The 18,801-nt window shown below is 38.1% G+C and overlaps 1 long non-coding RNA gene across 9 annotated transcripts in view; it reads right to left on the reverse strand.

Annotated features, from left to right (window-relative positions):
* LOC111559877 overlaps positions 1-18,801 on the reverse strand; it is a 160,440-nt gene that overhangs the window by 82,843 nt on the left and 58,796 nt on the right. The window lies entirely within an intron of this gene.

Below are 18,801 nucleotides of genomic sequence, written 5' to 3' on the forward strand. Positions count from 1 at the left end.
AAAATCAATTTGTTAGTGGTGTGGAGAATGAACTAGAAAAAATAGAGGTGGAGCAAGCAAATTAGAAAACTCCTGTTGTATACAAGCCACAATACTGCATATTTTACACATCTAACCTCACTTTCTCATCATGACAACAATCTGCTGTAGATATTTTGACATTCGTTTTATAGTTGAGAGAACTGAGGCTCAAGGAAATAAAATAGCTCTTTCAATGTCACATTGCTATTCAATATAAGTGCTAATTTGGGGAAAGAGAGAGTACAGAATAGGCTTATGACACACTAGGACCTAAGATCAGTTACTTTGATGATCCTCTCCCTTGAACAGTGCTTCTAACTTGGCCGATCGCTGGAAACACCTGAAGAGCTCTTTAGACTACGGAGTCCAGCATCACACATCAGAACGATTCTGATGATAAGTCAGTTTTGGGAACCTCTGCTGTCATCCAGATGACCTTCTGGTTACTGAAAAAGAAACTAAGCCCAAGGGATAGTTAATTCATCATTTGATCTATTAAATTTGAGATAGTGGGGGGGCACCCAGTAGGATCTCTGCATAATTTCGCTGGAGATAGGACACCAGAGCTGGGAAGAAATGTCAGAAGTAGAGAAATATATTTTGGATTTATCTGCATGGAGGTGATAGTTGGAGTCATGAAATGTATTCCAGGAAGAAAAAGAGGGGGGAAGGAATAGAGACTGAGGGCAGAGGTGGAATGGGGGGAGGAACTCACAGGTAGATATAACTGAGAGCATTTAGACAAAATCAGAACGAGGAAGATAAACTGCCGTGACTATAGTTTCAAGGACATTTGTGTATTAATGATGCCTGTGTATATACTCACTCCAGTCTTCCCTCTGACCTCTAGTCCTAGAAACCCTACTTAAAACACCTCTGTTAGTGGGGCACCTTGGTGGCTCAGTCGGTTACGTGTTTGACTTTGGCTCAGGTCATGATCTCGTGGTTTGTGAGTCTGAGCCCCGCATTGGGCTCTGTGCTGACAGCTCAGAGCCTGGAGCCTGCTTCGGATTCTGTGTCTGCCTCTCCCTTGTTCACTCTCTGTCTCTCTGTCTCTGTCTCTGTCTCTCTCTCTCTCTCTCTCTCTCAAAAATAAATAGACCTTAAAAATTTTTGAAGAAAAAAAAACAAACCTCTAGTAGTATAAAGATTCTTCAAACTCATCATGTCCCAGAATGAACCCAAGACCTCCTCCTGTTCCAAACCTGGTTTTCATACAGAGTTCTTTTTTCCAGTGAATGACATTTGTATACTCCAAAAATGTATGGTTAGTATCTTTGCCTCCATATCCAATTCATCTATAAGCCCTAAGACTTTACATGAATATCTCTGAAATTCATCTATTTCTCTTCATTACTACTGCCACCATCCCAGTCCAAACTACCATCATCTTTCCCCTGAACTGCTGTACTTAATCCCTAACTGGTTTCTCTACATCTGTTCTTGACTCTTCCTAATTGGTTCTCCACACTGAAAACAACATGGCATTTCAAATCTGATCTTGCCACTCTCTAACTGAAAATTCTTTAGTACTTCCCATGGCTCTTACAATCTTACAAGACTCTAAATGACCTGGTTCCTGCTTACCTCTCCAGCCTCATCTTGCACATTCTCCCGTTGTTCAACAGACCCTTTACACCAACCTGCCTCTATAGTTTTGCTCACACTCTTTATCTGTCCCTAGAATCCTCCCAGTGTGCCCCTTCCCCTCCTACACACACACACACACACAAACACACACACACACACACCCCTTGTCTTAGTTGACTCCAATGCACTCTTCCTGAACACCCATATGAATAAATTCTTGCTGGAAACCTTCACTAACATACCTCCCTTTGTCTGTTCCCTTACCCCATTATACCACCTCATAGCATAATATGACTTTACAGTTTTATCAGTGTGTAATTATACATCTATTTGAGATTATATGACTTTTTCCTTCTTTAATTAACTATAAACTCCCTGAGATAGTATTCCTAATATTAAACATGACTCGCTGGATGGTAACAACAAATATTTATTGAATTTGATCTGCTGCATTGGACCAAGAGGCTGTCAACAGAATTCAGCTTAAAGTTCAAAAATCAAATTTCAGGATCATGTTGGGGTCAAACTAGAGGAGAGGTAGCCCTAGGGTTCTGTACTTCATGTTCAATGCTTCACAGATGTGCAAGTGAGACAATCTGCCTCAAAGAAAGGAAGCAAAGACAGTCTACCATCTCATAGTACTGTTGTAAATATTAAAGTATGCAAGACGAAGTATTTTATAAGCTGTAGTAGCTGTTGTTCAGAGACTTGGGTTAAGCCTATGTAATGTGATATAAGATTAATGAAAGTAGAGAAAGGCTTTCATTCAAATTCAGTGCATAGAACAGTGCCTGGCATGTAGTAGAGCTCACTAATTGTTTGTCAAGGAATAAGTCGCTTTCCCTCGTAGTAAAATAAGTTAAGTTAATGGAACACTTTGTTGAATGACTGAATCCTAATCTCTGAAGCATCAGGCTGTCCTTACGGGAATTTAAAGATTCTGAAAAATAAGATAGAGTCACTTATACAAAGGAGTGTTTAAAAACTAAGATGGTAAAACACACAAATTATCCCTGTAAGATAACTTCAAAACCTATGTCCCTAGTGAATTGCAATAGCAATTCTTGTCACCCTCTAACTTAATCCTTGAAAACCAACTTGTGCATCATTTCCTCCAGAAAGCCGGTCTTGACTCCCCATGCTGGGTTAAGTACTCACCACAACCCCCAACACAAATAGAGCTACCACTCCCTAAACTTCTGCAGCACTGCAGAAATCTCTAACCAAACTTTGTCCTACTGCTTTGAAATTCACTGATGTCTTTCCACCACTCTTTAAGGTCCTTCAGGTCAATGAAATTATCTTATTCTTCTAATGGTTGCTAATTCCTAACATAGTATCTGGCACTTAGTAGATGCTAAATAAGTTTTTGTTGAAGTGAACTGAATTCTTGAAGACTTTCATAGATGGTATCAATTTTATAACCTGATTCACTCATGCATTAGGTTTCGGCCAGTTTCCAGCTAATCCCTGTCCATACCTGTAAGGAATGATAACATATCATTTCATAAAGACTTTCTGGACCATTTTCAGGGTACCAAATGTCATTTTAAAAGAATTCTGATCAATACTAGTTTAAATTAGATATCAGAAAATCCAATGCATACATAAGTGTTTGCAGTATTTATATAAAGCTAAACTGAACAGTTTCTTCCATTTCCTTTCCTTCGTTTAGCATGACATTTTAGCTGATATCCCTGAACTGCTGGGTAAAGCAAATGCATTTATATTAGAGCCAGTATTCCCCCATGAGATTCTGCCAACAGGTGTTCCAGCTTCTTGATTCTGTGTACATTTTCCCTTTACTTACTTTATTACTAGAATTAGAATTCTTTATTAAAGTATTTACTCTGATTGCTATAAAGATTGGATCTATTTAAATAAATAAGGCTCTTTTAGATTACAAACAGAATGAAAATTTAAGGATCAACTGCTCCCCAGCATTGTATGATGTGTGGTCAATAGATAACATCCTTGTGTTTGGTTGTTTGTTTGTTTTTTCCTACACCCTCACTCAGCTCTGAGGTTCTAGGGGAGAAAAAAGAGAGCCTAGGAACACGTCTTTATATTCACAACTCTCAATATTCCAAACACAGAGGAAAACCCTGCTCTAAGAAATTATAGCTTAATTCTCTCCTTCCAAATATGACATACCAGCATAGGTCCATATATTCCAGATAATCCTCTTCAGTAAATAAATAACTTGTGTTGGATAACACAAGTGTAACCATGTATTTTTAAAGCACCACAATTCACAGAAAATTGTCTTACAGAAACAAACAATGGGAAACGTATAGAAATATTTGATTTATTTCTCTGAGCAGGCACCTCCCCAGAAGAGAATATATTGCAATATCTTTAAGACATATGGTTTGTCTTTGGAGGAGGAGGGTGGGGGTGAGGGGAGAGTCATTTTTCAGTAGTCTCAAATTGGCAACTTTAGTTACATTTGCAAAAATATTTATGATTCATAAAATTTTTTTAAAGTTTTCTTTGCCATGTACTAATCTTGAACTCTCCTGATACTGCTTCATTCTTTCCCAAGAATTTTATATTTTATATTGCTAGACACACACACACACACACACACACACACACACACACACACTTTACTTCCCTGATTGGTTTCAATTGTATTCATTATCTTCTGTCTTTTTCCTCTCCCACATCTCTTGCCCCAACAGAAGGAACATTCTTATACGTATTATTTTGGATTAACCAGTTGAACATCCTCAATGATTATTGCTCTGCAGCGCCCCCTGCTGGCAACATACATGATCCAATTTATCTGTCCCTTCCCAGCTGCGCCTGTCAAGCCTGGTGCTTAATCCCGGACGCATCATGCCCCAGCCTAGCCACAAATGACCTGCAAGTTCAGCAGATCCTGGAACGGGGCTGCCTAACATCTGCAGGGTAGCAACTCTTCCTTGTTTTCAGTGTGGAAAGAGAGCACCAGAGGAATGCATAATTTTTATGAGTCTTTATTTTCCTCGTGTCTAGAACACATAAGAAAAAAAGAGGTAAAGAGGTTTGAAACTGTTTGTGACTAAAATGATAAAAGGAAATCAATGCAGCAAAACATAGACCACCTGAAAATCTTCAGTTGAAGCACCAGTTGTGACATGATGTCAAAGAGGCATTCTTCTCAGAGAGAAGGCATATTAAATTATGCTAGTGCTGACTGCTCTTCCAAGGACTGTTGATAGATGCTTAGGAGAGGAAAATCTTCCTGTCTGGTTGACCTTAAAAGCTGTCTTACCCCAGGCCTTAAACATTTAAACGTGAACATAAAACATTTTTTCATTGATCCCAGGAAAAAATATATATATTTTCAACCTGTTCTCTTTAGTTGTTGCTTATCATCTGCCCATGAATATAAAAAGATATAAGTGCGTGTACAGAGATAGATACGTAGATAAATATATTAATTTTCAACCAAAGAATAAATACATTTATCATTCAGAATGACAGAACTAGAGTGGAAAACACCCAGGTGATTGCAATTTGTTTTGCCATGCACCCATGAAAACTCCCTATAGAGGAAAGAAAATAAAGCAGGCAGGTTATGATAATAGAATATACCTATTTTTCCTCACATTTATCATTATATGTAAGCCAGCCTTCCCAAACAGCTTAAAATGTATACATTTTGTAATAGGAATACAATTCCCCCGGGACTGAGTTGAATGGGGTGGGGGGAGGGCGGTGGGGAAAGCTGTGGAACTAATCTACATGAATGTGAATCATGTAACAGAGAAAACAAGTCGTTGATTGGGAGAAATAAAAGAGAAGAACGATGGAGACAGGAAACAGGACACATAAGGCAAACCTATTTAAAGATTTGGAGAAATCTATCTTTAAAAGGAAGGGTGAATAAGCCTAAAACAATGGAAGATACGTTCTTTTTTGTATGCAGTCTCAACAGGAGCAACATCCCTTCAAAAGAGTAACCTCAGGGCTACTTCTAATTCAAATTTGATGAATAGCATAATTTTACTTAATAGAAAATAATACCACCAAGGTGTGTCAGTTACCAAGAGACTATTAACCGAGCCAGAGATTCCAAGTGGATCAGGTTATGATTTTTGCAAGCTTCTCACTTAGCGGTATCACATGATGGACAAACCAGGGCACCCAAGAAGAGCAAAGCATAATTGGTGAGGGTAGTGCCTATTCTAATAAAACAGAATCATCCCAATGCATTTTTGTGTTTCATATTTAAAAACCAAAGTTGACCCCAAAGAGCCATCTTGATATAACAAAGCAACACAATCCAGGCTGATATAATAGAAGCCTCTTAGGCAAAGCTGCCAAACAGTTGTACCTTTTAAGAAAAATAAAGGCAAAGAAATCAAAACAAAACACTGTATGTGGCCTCAATACAAAAGATAAACTTTCAAGTTGTGACAAGGGACTTTGACTTACGGCAAACCTTGACTTAAAGAATCAGTGTGCAGATGAGAAACTGTTAAGTCATCTGACCTTCGTCTGTACTCTATTTGGCAGACGCTCACAAAAATACTACCCAAGAAATATCGCTCCCATAAAGCAATGCAAAAAAGTCACTAATGTATTACCGTATCCGGCAAGGGAAACGCTCTAGAATTTATTCATTGTTAATGAATTACCAATAGTAGGAGTATATTTATATGCATTTGGGCCAAAAAAAAATACAAATAAATAAATAAGCTTTCATTATGCCAATGGGTATATGCTTCTTTGACAACCTTCTTGGCAGTGACTATAAAAGCAGAATCTTGGGGGGAAATGTCATGAGGGCCCAGCTTATTAAATTTTGTAAATCATAAGGCTTGTCTGCAAATGCAGAGCACTGCAGCTGATTTAGTCGTTGGCCTAGAAACTCTGCTGTTAGGACCATTAAACAGGTCCAGAGTTTAAGTTGCACAGTAAATTATACTCAAAAGAAACAGAGACTTTTGTCTCCTGTTTTTTTGTCTGTGGTGTACGAACTAGCTGTATTGCTCTAGCCCTGTGAGATGGTGTTGGATTTTCACAATGATGCATCAAGCGTCTATACCTTGATTGAGCCCACCGGAGACTATTGTCGAGTTCTCCTGTGAATATCAAAAAAATGGAGAACCAAATTAAATTAGGCTTTTCCTATTTGAAAAACCTTCACAGCTAGAATAGACACAACCAGTAGTCTTTTTAGGGTATGCCAGATTTTACAGTCACTTTCAACAAATAGCTATCATTAGAAATAGCAAGGACAATGCAGTTGATCGTTTAAAAATAAAGGGTTGTCATTTTGATTTTTTTTTCTTAAAAGGAATAATGAATTGCCTATAGCTACGATGACTGAAACACCCCTTTAGAGGCCACAAATAAATGAGGCCATAAAGAAAGCGTAGTCATATGTCAAAGAAACCCGATCCAATTAATCACTCTCTGTAGTAACTCTGTCATGGAACTTTCTAATGTTTTGTTTCTATTGCAGTGTGAACTGTTAGCTGGTAATTTGGATCCTACTCAGTTATTTAATATCAGATAAACTTTTTCAAAATGAAGGGTTTTTTTTTCTTTCATTGAAGAAATTTTCGGAAGTGTCTAATGGCCAAGTTATAAATAGCTGACTATTTCATTAAAAAATGGAAAAGGAACTCTTTCCTGAAACATAGAGACTAAAAGAAAGTGGTTTGGAGTATGTAACATAACAGGATTATGTTTATATTTTGAAAACAAACATTCCTGGAGAGGAGGGAAGATGGCGGCTTAGGAGGACGCTGGGCTCACCTTGTCCTGCTGATCACTTAGATTCCACCTACACCTCACCTGCCTAAATAACCCAGAAAACCACCAGAAGACTAGCAGAACGGATTCTCTGGAGCCAAGCGCAGACGAGAGGCCCACGGAAGACGGTAGGAAGGGTGGAGAGGCAGTGCGCGCTACACGGACTGGCAGGAGGGAGCCGGGGCGGATGGGCGGCCTGCCAGCAAAGAGAGCTGGCAGAGTCTGGCTTGCAAAAGCGGAGGGGCCGGACAGAGTGTGTTCTGACAGCAAGCGGGACTTAACATCTGGAAGGTTACAAGTTAACAGCTCTGCTAGGAGAGTGGGAGGGCTGGAGGACAACGGGAGGGAGAGTTGTGGAGCCCCTGACGACAGAGCTCAGCTTGGCGGGGAACAAAGGCAGTCACCAGCGCCATCTCCCTCGCCCATCCCCCAGCCAAAATCCCAAAGGGAACCAGTTCCTGCCAGAAAACTTGCTTGCACCGCACAAACACCCAGAGCTGTTCTTCTGCGGATCCATCCCTCTGGCAGGTCTGACTCCCTCCTGGTGCCGCAGGGCCCCCTCCCCAAGTGGATCTCCCAAGGAAAAGCGAGCTGAGCCTGCCCCTCCTGCCCCTGTGCACCTTGCCGATCCACCCCAACTAATACACCAGATCCCCAGCACCACAAGTCTGACAGTGTGCAAGTAGCCCAGACAGGCCAAGCCACCCCACAGTGAATCCCACCCCTAGGACAGGGGAAGAGAAGGCACACACCAGTCTGAGTGTGGCCCCAGCGGTGGGCTGGGGGCAGACATCAGGTTTGCCTGCGGCCCCGCCCACCAACACGAGTTATTCAAGACGGCACAGGGGAAGTGCCCTGCAGTTCCGCACCATTCCAGGGACTATCCAAAATGACAAAACAGAAGAATTCCCCTCAAAAGAAACTCCAGGAAATAACAACAGCTAACAATCTGATCAAAAAGTATTTAAACAATATAACAGAAAGTGAATTTAGAACAATAGTCATAAAATTAATTGCTGGGCTTGAAAACAGAATAGAGGACAGCAGAGAATCTATTGTTACAGAGATCAAGGGACTAAGGAACAGTCAGGAGGAGCTAAAAAATGCTATAAACGAGCTGCAAAATAAAATGGAAACAACCACAGCTCGGATTGAAGAGGCAGAGGAGAGAACAGGTGAACTAGAAGATAAATTATAGAAAAAGAGGAAGCTGAGAAAAAGAGAGATAAAAAAAATCCAGGAGTATGAGGGGAAAATTAGAGAACTAAGTGATGCACTAAAGAGAAATAATCTACGCATAATTGGTATTCCAGAGGAGGAAGAGAGAGGGAAAGGTGCTGAAGGTGTACTTGAAGAAATAATAGCTGAGAACTTCCCTGATCTGGGGAAGGAAAAAGGCATTGAAATCCAAGAGGCACAGAGAACTCCCTTCAGACGTAACTTGAATCGATCTTCTGCATGACATATCATAGTGAAACTGGCAAAATACAAGGATAAAGAGAAAATTCTGAAAGCAGCGAGGGATAAACGTGCTCTAACATATAAAGGGAGACCTATAAGACTCGTGACCGATCTCTCTACTGAAACTTGGCAGGACACAAAGGAATGGCAGGAAATCTTCACTGTGATGAACAGAAAAATATGCAGCCAAGAATCCTTTATTCAGCAAGTCTGTCATTTAGAATAGAAGGAGAGATAAAGGTCTTCCCAAACAAACAAAAACTGAAGGAATTCATCACCACTAAACCAGCCCTACAAGAGATCCTAAGGGGGATCCTGTGAGACAAAGTACCAGAGACATCGCTACAAGCACAAAACATACAGACATCACAATGACTCTAAACCCATATCTTTCTATATTAACACTGAATGTAAATGGACTAAAGGCGCCAACCAAAAGACATAGGGTATCAGAATGGATAAAAAAACAACCCCATCTATTTGCTGTCTACAAGAGACTCCTTTTAGACCTGAGGACACCTTCAGATTGAAAGTGAGGGGATGGAGAACTATTTATCATGCCACTGGAAGTCAAAAGAAAGCTGGGGTAACCATACTTACATCAGGCAAACTAGACTTTAAATTAAAGGCTGTAACAAGAGATTAAGAAGGGCATTATATAATAATTACAGGGTCTATCCATCAGGAAGAGCTAACAATTATAAATGTCTATGTGCCGAATACGGGAGCCCCCAAATATATAAAACAATTACTCACAAACATAAGCAACCTTATTGATAAGAATGTGGCAATTGCAGGGGACTTTAACACTCCACTTACAGAAATGGACAGCTCATCTAGACACATGGTCAATAAAGAAACAAGGGCCCTGAATGATACATTGGATCAGATGGACTTGACAGATAGATATATTTAGAACTTTGCATCCCAAAGCAACAGAATATACTTTCTTCTCGAGTGCACATGGAACATTCTCCAAGATAGATCACATACTGGGTCATAAAACAGCCCTTCATAAGTATACAAGAATTGAAATTATACCATGCATACTTTCAGACCACAATGCTATGAAGCTTGAAATCAACCACAGGAAAAAGTCTGGAAAACCTCCAAAAGCATGGAAGTTAAAGAACACCGTACTAAAGAATGAGTGGGTCAACCAGGCAATTAGAGAAGAAATTAAAAAATATATGGAAACAAACAAAAATGAAAATACAACAATCCAAACGCTTTGGGACGCAGCGAAGGCAGTCCTGAGAGGAAAATACATTGCAATCCAGGCCTATCTCAAGAAACAAGAAAAATCCCAAATACAAAATCTAACAGCACACCTAAAGGAAATAGAAGCAGAACAGCAAAGACAGCCTAAACCCAGAAGAAGAAGAGAAATAATAAAGATCAGAGCAGAAATAAACAATATAGAATCTAAAAAAAACTGTAGAGCAGATCAACGAAACCAAGAGTTGGTTTTTTGAAAAAATAAACAAAATTGATAAACCTCTAGCCAGGCTTCTCAAAAAGAAAAGGGAGAGGACCCAAATAGATAAAATCATGAATGAAAATGGAATTATTACAACCAATCCCTCAGAGATACAAGCAATTGTCAGGGAATACTATGAAAAATTATATGCCAACAAACTGGACAACCTGGAAGAAATCGACAAATTCCTAAACACACACACACTTCCAAAACTCAATCAGGAGGAAATAGAAAGCTTGAACAGACCCATAACTAGTGAAGAAATTGAATCAGTCATCAAAAATCTCCCAACAAATAAGAGTCCAGGACCAGATGGCTTCCCAGGGGAGTTCTACCAGACGTTTAAAGCAGAGATAATACCTATCCTTCTCAAGCTATTCCAAGAAATAGAAAGGGAAGGAAAACTTCCAGACTCATTCTATGAAGCCAGTATTACTTTGATTCCTAAACCAGACAGAGACCCAGTAAAAAAAGAGAACTACAGGCCAATATCCCTGATGAATATGGATGCAAAAATTCTCAATAAGATACTAGCAAATCGAATTCAACGGCACATAAAAAGAATTATTCACCATGATCAAGTGGGATTCATTCCTGGGATGCAGGGCTGGTTCAACATTCGCAAATCAATCAACGTGATACATCACATTAATAAAAGAAAAGATAAGAACCATATGATCCTGTCAATCGATGCAGAAAAGGCCTTTGACAAAATCCAGCACCCTTTCTTAATAAAAACCCTCAAGAAAGTCGGGATAGAAGGAACATAATTAAACATCATAAAAGCCATTTATGAAAAGCCCACAGCTAACATCATCCTCAATGGGGAAAAACTGAGAGCTTTTTCCCTGAGATCAGGAACACGACAGGGATGTCCACTCTCACCGCTGTTGTTTAACATAGTGTTGGAAATTCTAGCATCAGCAATCAGACAACAAAAGGATATCAAAGGCATCCAAATTGGCAAAGATGAAGTTAAGCTTTCACTTTTTGCAGATGACATGATATTTTACATGGAAAATCCGATAGACTCCACCAGAAATCTGCTAGAACTGATACATGAATTTAGCAAAGTTGCAGGATACAAAATCAATGTACAGAAATCAGTTGCATTCTTATACCCTAATAATGAAGCAACAGAAAGACAGCTAAAGAAACTGATCCCATTCACAATTGCACCAAGAAGCATAAAATACCTAGGGGTAAATCTAACCAAAGATGTAAAAGATCTGTATGCTGAAAACTATAGAAAGCTTATGAAGGAAATTGAAGAAGATATAAAGAAATGGAAAAACATTTCATGCTTATGGATTGGAAGAATAAATATTGTCAAAATGTCAATACTACCCAAAGCTATCTACACATTCAATGCAATCCCAATCAAAATTGCACCAGCATTCTTCTCGAAGCTAGAACAAGCAATCCTAAAATTCATATGGAACCAGAAAAGGCCCCGAATAGCCAAAGTAATTTTGAAGAAGAAGACCAAATTGGGAGGCATCACAATCCCAGACTTTAGCCTCTACTACACAGCTGTCATCATCAAGACAGCATGGTATTTGCACAAAAACAGACACATAGACCAATGGAATAGAATAGAAACCCCAGAACTAGACCCACAAACGTATGGCTAACTAATCTTTGACAAAGCAGGAAAGAACATCCAATGGAAAAAAGACAGTCTCTTTAACAAATGGTGCTGGGAGAACTGGACAGCAACATGCAGAAGGTTGAAACTAGACCACTTTCTTACACCATTCACAAAAATAAACTCAAAATGGATAAAGGACCTAAATGTGAGACAGGAAACCATCAAAACCCTAGAGGAGAAAGCAGGAAAAGACCTCTCTGACCTCAGCCGTAGCAATTTTTTACTTGACACATCCCCAAAGGCAAGGGAGTTAAAAGCAAAAATGAACTACTGGGACCTTATGAAGATAAAAATCTTCTGCACAGCAAAGGAAACAACCAACAAAACTAAAAGGCAACGAATGGAATGGGAAAAGATATTTGCAAATGACATATCAGACAAAGAGCTAGTATCCAAAATCTATAAAGAGCTCACCAAACTCCACACCCGAAAAACAAATAACCCAGTGAAGAAATGGGCAGAAAACATGAATAGACACTTCTCTAAAGAAGACATCCGGATGGCCAACAGGCACATGAGAAGATGTTCAACGTCACTCCTTATCAGGGAAATACAAATCAAAACCACACTCAGGTATCACCTCACGCCAGTCAGAGTGGCCAAAATGAACAAATCAGGAGACTATAGATGCTGGAGAGGATGTGGAGAAACGGGAACCCTCTTGCACTGTTGGTGGGAATGCGAATTGGTGCAGTCACTCTGGAAAACAGTATGGAGGTTCCTCAAAAAATTAAAACTAGATCTACCCTATGACCCAGCGGTAGCACTGCTAGGAATTTACCCAAGGGATACAGGAGTACTGATGCATAGGGGCACTTGTACCCCAATGTTTACAGCAGCACTCTCAACAATAGCCAAATTATGGAAAGAGACTAAATGTCTATCAACTGATGAATGGATAAAGAAATTGTGGTTTATATACACAATGGAGTACTACGTGGCAATGAGAAAGAATGAAATATGGCCCTTTGTAGCAACGTGGATGGAACTGGAGAGTGTGATGCTAAGTGAAATAAGGCATACAGAGAAAGACAGATACCATCTGTTTTCACTCTTATGTGGATCCTGAGAAACTTAACAGAAACCCATGGGGGAGGGGAAGGGAAAAAAAAAGAGGTTAGAGTGGGAGAGAGCCAAAGCATAAGAGACTCTTAAAAACTGAGAACAAACTGAGGGTTGATGGGGGGGGGGGGGAGGAAGGGGAGGGTGGGTGATGGATATTGAGTAGGGCACCTTTTGGGATGAATACTGGGTGTTGTATAGAAACCAATTTGACAATAAATTTCATATATTGAAAAAAAATAAAAAAAGAAAAAAAGCATTACATTCTATAATTGTCATGTAGGTTTAACACTTAATTAGTTAAAAATAAATTTGAAATTGCCCATATTACACTTAAATAACCTGGGAGTATGTTTTAAAATCATTATAAAAAGAAAACTATGTTATTCAACATCACTTCTAGGATAGAGCCCTATATACAGAAGATACTCAATAATGTTGGCTGGTGATATGCACAATTCTGCCCATTCTACAGACTGTAAACATAAAATTCAACTTATTTTTCCATGGTAAGTTAACCTAAACTGGTTACCATTGGCAATTTACATCTATGAAGCCCTCTTCAGGGCAAAAGAAAATTTATGTCAAGCATTTATAGAGTCTTCTTACTGTCCCCCAAGATTCTGAATACCTAATACTTCACAATGTAATGCAACAGAACATATCCTGCTTAAATTCATTGAAAAAAATTTTTCCCACCTGGACATTTTTTTATGTTAAGACACAAGAATCTAGTTTGGAAGATATGATTAAAATGTGGTTGATATCGATAGAAGAAGGGAAGGGCAGAAATCAATACTCTGAGAGCTAATAAAGACAAATGTTCTGTGATTCACCAGGGAAGAAATAATGGATGAAAAATTGAATATGATTCAGCAGTGTAACACTGTCACCAAAAGGCAAATGCTATATTGGATTGCATTAATAGACATATCATGTAAAACAAGCGAGGTAATTTTTCAGCAGCGGCAGTTCTCAACACTATTGGTTAGGCCAAAATTAAAAAAGCACCTGTACTTGGGGCCCAAACATTGCACAAAAAGCTGTATAGAGTTCACAGGAGAACAACATACATGAAGAAAAATAAATACGTTATAGATAGATAGATAGATAGATAGATAGATAGATAGATAGATAGATGATAGATAACTAGGAAACATAAAGTTTAAAAAACCAGACTAGCTTTCAGAGATCGAGAAAAACAAAGCCAAAACCAGATAAGGGAAGACATACTTACTGTAAAATCAAATGCATAAAGGGAACACAATCCAAAAAGAAGATAGGGTTCAGTTGCTTTTATCAGACAGTGGGAGAACCAACAACACATGGGTTCCTTGTTTCAGACAATGATTGACATTAAACAGAAAGGAAAATCCCTAACACATAGCCAGGCTTACAATGATTTAATGGTATACCTGGGATCCCAGTCATTGGATGTATTCAAAACAATTATTATACTCAGCCTTTCAAAAGTGATCTGGATTGATGAGCACACGGCTGACAATACCTTCAAATATTTATGGTTGTTTTATGGTCTATATAATATAACATCTAGGCAGATTACTTACTGAAAGGGCAAAATTAAAAAAAACAGCTAGAGATATTCAGCTTAAAGTTACAAACTCCAGGGATCGCTGAATCCCCACTTTATAAAAAATAAATAAATTATCTCAGAATAAAAAGATAGGGAAAATATTAGCTAATTTTATTGAGAACTCACTATATACATCAAGTACTGTCATATATTTTTTACTCAAAAAAATCTTATTTAGTACCCAACAATCATAAAAGCTACATACTGTTATTACCTCTGCTTTACAAAGTGGTATACATGGAAATTAAGTAATTTTGCCTGCAAGGTCCCATGGTCAGAATCTGAACTCTGACAGTCTAGCTGCAGGGCTTAGAGGGCTATACTGCCCCGCAGTAACCTAGAAATTTGCCATGGACTCTGAAGACACTAAATAGAATGGGCTAGAGTGACAGTATCAGCAGATAATAACAGTTGGTGACTAAAGAAATAACCTTATGATGCAGAAAAGAAAATTATAATTAGGAATAAGGACAATTTTATGCTTCATGAATGAAATTAGCATTAGAGCACACATTGTTAAAAGCTGGGAATATTCTCTTTAAAGACTTTCTAAAAGTCTAAACAGTTTAGATTTTCATCTTTTTGTGATGATCTGTGAAATTTTTTTTCTGGATATAGGTAGAGTATTATAGTAAGTCCTCCTAAACTCTTCTATAGCATATGATTTACATAAATCATAACATTGCTTTGGAAACATCACACTAGGGGACTTCTAAGGGAATATTTAATGTCTGTCTAATATAGATTAATTTAATTTTTAATTTCTACTATAGATTAATCTCATTAATAGAGGCAGCTGGCTACATAATCATATCCCCAAATTTTGCATCTCTTGGGTCCCATTGAAAGAACAGACAGTTAGAAATGGGCATAGGAAAGCAATCTAGAACATGGTCATGATTATATCAATTATCTAAATTATATCACTTATACTATAAGCACACCAAAATCAGAAGCATTATTCAAAGATGTATTTATGATATAAGAGTTATACCTGCAAAACAGACATTACATTCATGCTGCTTCTTATAAAAATCCAATGATTATAAATAACTTCCTCTTGCTATATGGCTTCCAGATATTTTAATATGCCTTGGTATTCTATTTCTCTCCCTCCTATTTTTTCCTCCTTCCCTGAACTGGTATCATTGAGAGAATATTTCATTTCTGGACAAAATAATGATCTTACCCTTGATATAGGACTTCTTTCAACTTTTATCTCCATTACCACTTAGAACATGTACACAGTAGCTCCATTCCACTGGGGATGTTTTCCTACCTGCTCTATTATTCTGTTCTTCCCCACTGCGTAAGGATCTTGAAGGACATTTCGAACAATATCATATACTTTCGTGATGGGCTTATTCATCTGCCCATTGTGGATAAAATTGCATAGATAAGTGATCATTCCCTTTCTGCTCAAGGAATTTTCTCATTAAAACTCCTATTTTGGAGATTAAAAACTTTTGTCCAATGTAATTTTTAATTCTTACATATAATAACTGGTGAATTTATGAATTGGACACTAGAGTCAAAAGCAGTATGCTTTTTCTGGATTCTAAATCCTGAGATTTCTCAAAAAAAAAAAATGAAAAAAACCAATAGCATAGTTTGTATAAAATGCTGTTTCTTTGTTGTTCTTTATTGACTATTCACTAATTGAGAAAACACTGTTCACATCTAGCAAGGTTTAGAACAGATAGGATCAAATGGTTCAAATATTGATTCTTCCACTTACTAGCTGTATAAATTGACAACTCTTCACCTATTTCTGCACATTTAATGGGAATTATTGTACTTATGTTGCACGATGACTATGAAGATTAGAGATTGAATCAAATTACTATGGCATCTTGTATATAGCAGATACACAATGAATGATAGCTTTTAAAATCATGTTTACAATCTAATTAAATCTAAAGTGCATTAGAAAGCTAAAGAAGAGTCCAAAAGAAGGCATCAGATTGTTGCACAGAAAACCTGAAAGTTGGGATGGGAAGGGTCTCTTCCAGTATTCCATTCCTATGGGCCTACTTTGTGCTTCTAAGACTCCTTTACTGATTAGATGGCTTCAAGAGGACAGGGTTCTAAACTCCCCACTTCTACTGTCAAAGGATCTCAGACTTTAATTGTTTTGTGTATTGGACTTCCACATGAGGTTTTATTTTTTTAAAACATTTTTTTTAGTAGAATAATAATCTTGGAAGCTATGAGAAGTGTCCAAAATTAAGAGTTGAAATACTAAATTTTTTAAGTATTTGGAAAAAAAATGCCTAATTTTGTCAAGTTCAGGGGTCTCTAATATTAGAAGGAAAAATATTCTGCATATGTTAAGAGTCAAAGCAAAGCAAAATCCAATCAAAAGATTTAACCACCTGAGAAAGGATTATAGAGTAATCTAACTTGTGGAGTATATGATTAGCTGTGGCTTTAAATTTGTGAAGTTCCTCAGAGAAAGACAAATACCATATGATTTCACTTATATGTAGAACCTAAAAAAACAAACAAAACCAAACAAAATGAAGAAACAAATAAAAAAACAGAACCAGACCCATAAATACAGAGAACTGATGGTTGCCAGAGGAAAGGAGGGGGGGGGGGGGGAGATGGGCAAAATGGGTGAAAGGAAGTGGGAGATACAGGCTTCCAGTTACGGAATGAATAAGTCATGGGGATGAAAGGTACAGCATAGAGAATATAGTCAATGGTATTATAATAGCTTCATATAGTGACAAATGGCAGCTACACTGGTGGTGAGCACAGCATAATATATAGACTTGTCGAATCACTATATTGTACACCTGAAACTAATGTAACATTGTGTGTCAACTATACTGCAATAAAAAAGAAAAAGTTGTGAAGTCCCTGTCACATACAATATATAGGGGTCAGTCCATCCCATCCACATCACAGACAAAGGATCAGTTGCTTCCTGACCAGAACTTCTGATTGTTAATAACTTTAGCAAACTGAAAAGGCAACCAAAAACTTCACTCTTGAGAAATGCACTCTAAAAAACATTTGAGACAACAAAATTGTATCCTTCAGAAGAAGCATCGTTCATGCCATGCAGATTTAGAATTAAATATAGGGCATTTAAGACAATCACTCCTTCTTTCCTTCCTTCCTTCTGTCCTTCCTTCAGAAGTCTCTATTAACTATGAGCTAGGTGCCAGGTACTGTCTCTGGGCAGTGTGGATACATTCATGAGCAAAACAGAAAAAGTCTCTACCTTTGCAAACCTTGCCTTCTAATCAAGGAATAAATACAATGAACATAATAAATGGGCAGAACTGATGATGCCAATGCCCTGTTTACATTTCCTCCACACTTAGTGGTTGAAAGCTATTAACTATGAATGAACAACTGCAACTTTCTGCCTGAGCCCCAGGAGCACACTCTTCCCGCACTGGAGGAAAGGCAGAAATGAGTGATGATGAGGTCCTGAAAATAGCCCTCGACCAATGGCAAAAGGGGTGCTGATACATTATTATCCCAGTGTCCTCATCTCTTGGTGGAAAGCAATTGAGCCTCAATTGTCCACAGAGATAGTCAGCTTAATAACTTACCTCTCCTTGACTCACCACCCCACTGCTACCTGTTTTTCTTGGGGTCATCTCCCAAATAAATAATTGCACCCAAATTTTGTCTCAGGATTTGTTTCTAAGAGAACTTGTTTACTTCTAGACAAGAAAATTGTATAGTATGTTAAAAGGTGATATCTGCTTTCACAAATACAGAAAATATAAATAAAAATATAAAGCACATTAAGAAGGATCTAGATTAGAAGGCAAGGGACAATGCACTAGAAGGCATTTGGACAAAGACTGGAAGGAGGTAAAGGGGTAAACCATGGGGATGTGTAGAGGAAAGGTAATGTAGAAGTCTTGAAGTGGAGTATGACTGCTACATTTGAGACTTTGAAGGAGACCTCATGACTATAATAGAGTTTGTAAAGAAGAGAATCATAGAAAATGGGTTATGAGAGAGGTAACCGTTGTAGAGAGGTATTAAAGATTTTATAAGGTCTTGTAAAGACTGGATGCTAGCCTAAGTGATAGAGTGATATGGAAGAATTTGAGCAGAGGAGTAACATAATCTGGCAGATCTTAAAGCTTCTCTTTAGTTACTGTGTTGAGAAAAGACTAGTAAGAGTTTGAACACAGAAGCAGGAAGACCAAGTAGACGTCT

The sequence above is a fragment of the Felis catus genome, chromosome A1 (assembly GCF_018350175.1).
Source record: "Felis catus isolate Fca126 chromosome A1, F.catus_Fca126_mat1.0, whole genome shotgun sequence".
Lineage (NCBI taxonomy): Eukaryota > Metazoa > Chordata > Mammalia > Carnivora > Felidae > Felis > Felis catus.